At 38.8% G+C, this 6803-nt stretch overlaps 1 long non-coding RNA gene across 1 annotated transcript; it reads right to left on the minus strand.

The window, feature by feature from the left end:
- Positions 1-5279: 5279 nt before the first annotated feature.
- Positions 5280-6803, minus strand: LOC144003003 (uncharacterized). Its single transcript, XR_013278870.1, has 3 exons — positions 6477-6803; positions 5556-5799; positions 5280-5455 (listed from the first exon to the last, which is right to left on the minus strand). It is a non-coding gene; the product is annotated as an uncharacterized LOC144003003 (long non-coding RNA).

Genomic DNA, 6803 nt, shown 5'->3' on the forward strand with positions numbered 1-6803 from the left:
AGAAAAGAGTAATAGAAGAAGAAATAGAAAAATAGAAATAGAAGAAATAAAGAATATAAAAAAGAGAAGAAATAGAAATAAAAGAAGAAATAGAAAAAAAAGAAGAAGATTAAGAAGGAAGAAGAAGAAGATCTGACAATCCTGAAATGGTGACAAAGTGTAATTTAGTGGTGACGGAAGCGTGGTTAAAATAACGATGATGGAGTGACGGACTGGCGATGACGGACAGGTGGCCCAGCCACTGACAAATAACCACTGCGCTCTCGATCCAGCACAGAGTTGTCACTAAGCATGTTTCTCAAATAGAAAGAAGCATATATGATCCGATTCATTAAATATTTGCAGTCCAAATTGTGATTGCGATTACAATTTGATTCATTTTGCAGTTATGTCAAGTATGATTTTTGTTACAATGGTGGCAAGGGGCGGAGCTAGGGAGTTTTAAGAAAATCAGGACAACTCAATGTAAGCAGCTCATCTTATTGTTGTGCTTCTTTAGACAGCATCTTTTTTTTAGGGATGTGTGCCAACTAGCACATTTTGCATCAGTTTGCTTCAAGACACAAATGTAATCAAAATTCTCTTTTTGATATCATTTCAGCCACGTACTGTGCGTAGAATAGATCCCTCTCACTTACTGACTTTTATTGCTTCTTCTTGGTAGGCTGGGAAGCACCTTTTTAATTACACTCAACCACCAGCGGCTCCCATCACAGTGAAGCCAGAAGGCTGAAAGACACACGAGTGGAGCTCATCATACATTCGGAGCACGTATAGACCGCACTGATGAGTATGAATTGGTAATTTGGATTTTTTTTGTTTGAAGTGTCACATGTAGGGTACTTCAGACAGCTTGGTGCGAGTGGGACGAGCCCACTCTGTGCCACCTCTAGTTTCACATGCATCTAATAGGCTGTACCGCATCAACACTTCCTCACTAGCCGAGAGGTAACAGCACGCCGTCACTCCACGACAACTCTGTTGGTATTCCATCCTCATTTCTCAAGCCCTCCAATGACATATACGGCTGAGGTGAGCTGGTCATGCATGACAACAACATGTCTCCATGGTAACACAAGAGCTGTGGGCAAGAGTTGTTCTGGCATGCAGCGGTTCTGACTTTGTGAAGGGGATCTTGGTAGCGACGATGAACATCCAGCATTGGATACAGCACAGCAGGCAAGTCAACCCACTTGGGGGAAAGGGTGAGGGAAAACACCTGACTTATGCTCATCTAGAGTGAACAATGGGCACAACAACTGTGGAAGTGTTTTCGCAAATGAACGCTTCTACAACATTTCCTAGTAAATCGTAATGTCCTATTGCTGTTGAGCTATTTTCAGAACAAGTCCACAGCCTACACATGTGGTCTTAGAGCTCCCTGTTTTAAAGTCCTTAAGTTCCTTTATTTGTATTACTGGTCAGTTGATTTGGCTTGAAAGTACATATTTTGTGTATTATAAGAATTTGTGTTCATGTGCAGTATATATCCTGTGTATATAAATGTTCTTAGACTTGACTTTATTGATCCCTTTGGGATGGCTCCCTCTGGGAAATTTACATGTCCAGCAGCAATGAGACCAGGTAATAAAATATTAAATCAATCAATAAATAAGGTTATTACACCAGAGATTGAATTAATAATGATAATAATAAAAAATAAAATAAAATAAAAAAAATAAAAAATAAAAATTATATCAATCAATAAATAAGGTTATTACACCAGAGATTGAATTATAATAATAATTATTATTATTATTATTATTATTATTATTATTATTATTATTATTATTATTATTATTAATACAATTAAAAAAAAATCAATCAATCAATAAATAAGGTTATTACACCGGAGTTTGATTTAAATCATTTAAAGTACAGTAAAGTGACATATTTGTCTTATCATATCTTATTTCCTATATCGGCCGATATATTGATTAGATATCACCTAAAGCGCCTGGCAAAACATGTCTCTAAAACCTGAAGTTTTCCTGGAAATTCAACAATATTGTCAATGCCTACTAAATAATTGATATCTCAGCTCCTGAAGCAGCTCCAAAAACATTTCAAAGCCTACATCTGTGGCATTCACACAAACCTAAGTTTATTGTTATAAACTATTTTAAAAAAATAATGAAAAATCAACAAACTATCGTATCTGCGTGTATATTTACCTTTAACACTGGAGCGCAGTTGTAATAACCTTGGGGGATCAAGTGGTAATAATTTGTTGTCCATTCAGTTACAAAGCCACCAAAATTTTCAACATGCTCATTGTCTACAAATATATTTGTTAACAATATGTCACTGTTGACTGGTTACACTGATTCGAAGCCTGTCATTTATTTCATGACTTCTGCATCAGCCATGAATGGCCAATAAAATTCCAAGACATGCTACGAAGCCCACGTCACCATCTCGTATATTCTGATGCATTTCGTCGGGTAAAAGACCTTTAATTGCTCAAAACAAATTACGCCTCCCAGTGCTGAGGACGTCAGACCAAGTCCAGGCTTCGGCCTTCCTGGGTGGAGTTTGCATGTTCTCCCCGTGCCTGTGTGGGTTTTGTCCGGTCTTCTCCCACATTCCAAAGACATGCATGTCAGGTTAATTGGGCGCTCCAAATTGCTTAAAAGACATCATCTTTTTCTTATATGTTTCAATGTGGTAATATGTTTAAAAAAAAAAATGAAACAAAACACAACAATCTGCAAATTAAATCAACTGGCCCCTACCTTAAACATGGTCTACAGTTGTGTTGGTGACAGTTTTGGCCCTCAACAAATTCTGCTTCAAAATAGAAGTGAGGTCAATGAGCATCCTGGATTGTTTTTGTGTTCAACCACCCACTGAAAATTGCCAGCCTTTCATTTTCGATTTTTCGAATCTAATCGGCTGCCAACATAAACTAAAACTCTTCCACTCACTATCCCACAGCTAATCAATAACACAGATGGCTGAAATCCATCACAAAATCAGTTGATATGTTTCATATTCACACAGGGAGGTTTCCGGGAAATTTAGTGTACGTCTGGCCAGAGGTGACATGTGGATAAATCTCCACACTCTGCTCAATCCATGTCGTCCCACCGCCGCTACCTCTGTCCAGATGACTGGCCATCTGTCACACTCTTTGCCTTCAAATCACCGCATATTGACTGGGACCCGACTGGAGGGATCAGGGCTAAAATAAATAGGAAGTCACTGACCATGAACCGCTTGCTCACTGCTCCCCAACGCCAAAGGGAGGTTCATATTTTGACAAAACCGTGTTTTTCCCATGGAACTTGGCTCTTATCTGACACGCCGCCTTTACCTTTCAACCTGCTGTATTCTGACAATATTTTTTTGGATATTATGGGCTATTCCACTGAACCGGAGCCATTGGCGTACACAGGAAATCAAAAATTAACATTTCAAACAAAATTAACTGTAAAATGTATTTATTAAAGCCGCAGTGTGTAGCTCACGACCGCCATCTATCGGTCAAACAAGATAATGCAATGATTTTAAGCACACGAACTACGGCGTCCCAGAGAGACCCTACTTCAACAGCCTACCACCAATTTCACCGGAACAGAACGCAAACAACTTCTGGTATCCCTCGAGTGATGACGTAAGTGAATTGCATTTGTTAGACATACTGTACAGATCCCTAATATTTGTGATTTAGTCATTTAATTTCAGAATTAATATTTTTGTCGGCATTGTTTGGAAATACTGTACGTCAGCTAATGATAATGGCTCTCTATGTTCATATTTGTTAGTACAACTAAACCATGCAACAGAGAACACACAGTTATGTTATACGTTTTATAGACATGTGGACCATCTCAAAGAGGGCGAGGGAGACGAGGAAGAGAACGCGGAAGTGAACGCGGTGTCTCGTAACGTACAATTATGTCATCATGGAAAAATAATTCCATTCGAGCATGCATGTGAATGGCTCAAAACATACCTTTGCTTGGAATATGTGGTATTTAGATTACATCGTTTGCTGATATGTTTAGTATATCGTGCAAAAATAATGGTGTTAACTGAACTACACATCTGCAACTCAGACTCGTAATTCCCCCCGTGTCTTGTTGCTACTAACCACTCAGAAAAGTGCTGCTTACAAAAACATTTGAAACCCTTTACTCAGATATCGATTTGTCACCATGTTGAACAATTTTACCTAATAAATATCACTAAGCAACTTAATTAGTTTTGATTGAAGATACAACAGCTTCCTTGTACTTCGATGTGCAGGAATTTACATGGCTTTCACAAATAGTCTTGCTCATGTAATAATGTACTTCATTGGCTCAGTGACTTTCAGTTCATTGTTTGGTACCTCATCTGACATACAATTGTTACCTTCTTGCAGAGACTCGTACAGGAAATGACCATGGAGGAACATGAAGATATCCAAGTCCAGCTGATAGACTGACACCAAGAAATACTTTTTGACACATTGCTGACACATCAGCACCACCATGATTTCCTGTACCTGGATCCCAGACTGCAGCACCTTGGTGACTTGTGGCAAATAAGTGACACTTTCCCAGATCCTCGAGGACAATACAAAGGTTTTTTACCTGGCATATAATTAGTCCATGTCTGACACTTGTTGTTGTAGTTTGTATAACTTGTATATTGTTGTTGTGTGTTAATTTGTACATTTTGAATAACAAAAAAATACTATTTCCTTTGGGGTCAACATGCAGTGTTCATTCGACACCTAACCTAACATTATTTTACATGACCAGAAATGTAAAACATCAAAAGCCTGGAGAATTATTATAAATGCTTGCAATGACAAGCAATTCTTCATTGGCCAATGAATGTAAGGTACAGTACATGAAAATGAATAAATAAAATAAAGTAAAATAAAAGTCTACATGAAATGAACATATTAACTAAAAAAAAAAAAAAAAAAATGCTGTTAGAATATAATGAGCGACATGAATTGCAGTTGTTCCAGAAATTTACCAATACGCTGTGCATTTCAAAATATGGAAAATAGACATACAGGTTTGGGCCAAAAGTAGTGTTACATAGCAAGTATGTGTTGTACACAGCTAAAATATCTGATTACCTCAATACCATGATGTTTTTTGTGTGTGTGTGTGTGTGTGTGTGCTGACATTGTCCCCCATTAACATTGCAACATTCCTCAAACTCTCCCGAACACAGTATGATCTGTAACACTACTTTTCGCCTACTCTATGATGTTATTGGGGCAAAATTAAGGAAGGCTTGTCCATTGATTGTGTGAACAGACTGCAGTAAAAATGAAGTCACTTCAATGTTTGCTGGTTTTATTAAGTTTGACATGCTCCTTGACTGCACAAGTACATGTTATGGAGTGAGGGCATGTTCCCACCAACGATGATATCATATTCTTCAAAGGCTTGCTGAGGAAAGTGAGGGAGGAGTCACTCCATGGCTTCAGACACCTGGTCAGCAGGTCCTGTGTAAAACAAGTGGTGCTTGTACATGTGACCATTCCGTATTGCTTCACACAAAAAGTTCATGTAGTGTGCAATGCCGTCCATATGTAAATGACATACCAAGACGTCGGCTGACTTCAGTTTGTTGCAGCTCAGATATGGTAGGTGGAGATACTGGTGGTACAACACCGAAGCCTTCTGGGGTCCTCCATTCAAGTGTCCTCATTCGGGGCATTCCAATATGGCTGCTGACTCTCCCCTTGATATTTTTTTTTCTTGCAGGTCGGTGATGTATTTAAACGGTGCATGAATGCTTGTATACATCAGAATATGGTTCTGGAAGCCCTCAAGTTTGGCTGTTGATCTAGTGTGACACAAACAAAAACACAATAAAATAATTGATGATACTACTATATGTCACCAACTTTCCAACAAAGCCCCCAAAATAGAGGTAAGATCTTTAGTTTTTGGGCCCAAAACATTGTATTAGCTAGATAAAAGTAACTTGACTGCATACTGCATAGAATATGCAAAGGCTGCTTGCTTGTCGAATTTCCGTGGAAAACGTGGCAGCCTGTAAATTCTTACACAATGGACCAGTACACACTTGAGTGAGAGAGTTCAGACTCTAGCAGTGCTTACGGTACAGCCAGCATTTAAGTCCAGAAAGTTATTCCCTGCCGAAAATTAATTTCGAGAACACTATTTTCACCAACCACAACGAAAATAATTTTCAACTCCTCCACTAATACAGTATGCTTTAGATACTCCATTGAAGTTATGGGCAAATATACCTCCGAAATCACAGTTACATTACATTACACAATAACTTGCGCATTTACTCTAAATATAACGTGCCAGCGGGAATCTTTTTTTTTTTCAAAGCAAGTAGCTTCATAACGAAATCGTTCGAGTGGTGCGGAGTTGCTAATCAACAGATACAGTGATCGTAAAACAAAGGTACGAACATCGTATTAATTAGTACAATGTATACTTTTTCTCTCGCTCTCAAAACGTAAACACAAATGTACTCTTACTTACCGGTCAAGTAGAAAGCAGTCGAAGGCACCGGCACGTCCCAAACCTAGTCTGTTCCTCATTTCTCTCCATCTGGCAAATGCGGCTACAATATAAACTCTTGTTTTGTCGCGCTGAAATAAAATAAATTCCCAAAGTAAGTGTGATGCTTGATAATGCTCTCTTCGGGGACCGGAAACTCTTCTTCTTCGTGTACATGCGGTCGCCATACAAACCGGAAGTGCGTCTGCAAAGGCGTTCCAAAAACGCGTTAAGAAATGGAGCGCTGAAATTTGTCGTTGACGGCACCCGTAGCAGAAAGATGGCGGCGAAACATGGCGGACACTAGCA

Source organism: Festucalex cinctus, chromosome 1, assembly GCF_051991245.1.
Source record: "Festucalex cinctus isolate MCC-2025b chromosome 1, RoL_Fcin_1.0, whole genome shotgun sequence".
NCBI lineage: Eukaryota > Metazoa > Chordata > Actinopteri > Syngnathiformes > Syngnathidae > Festucalex > Festucalex cinctus.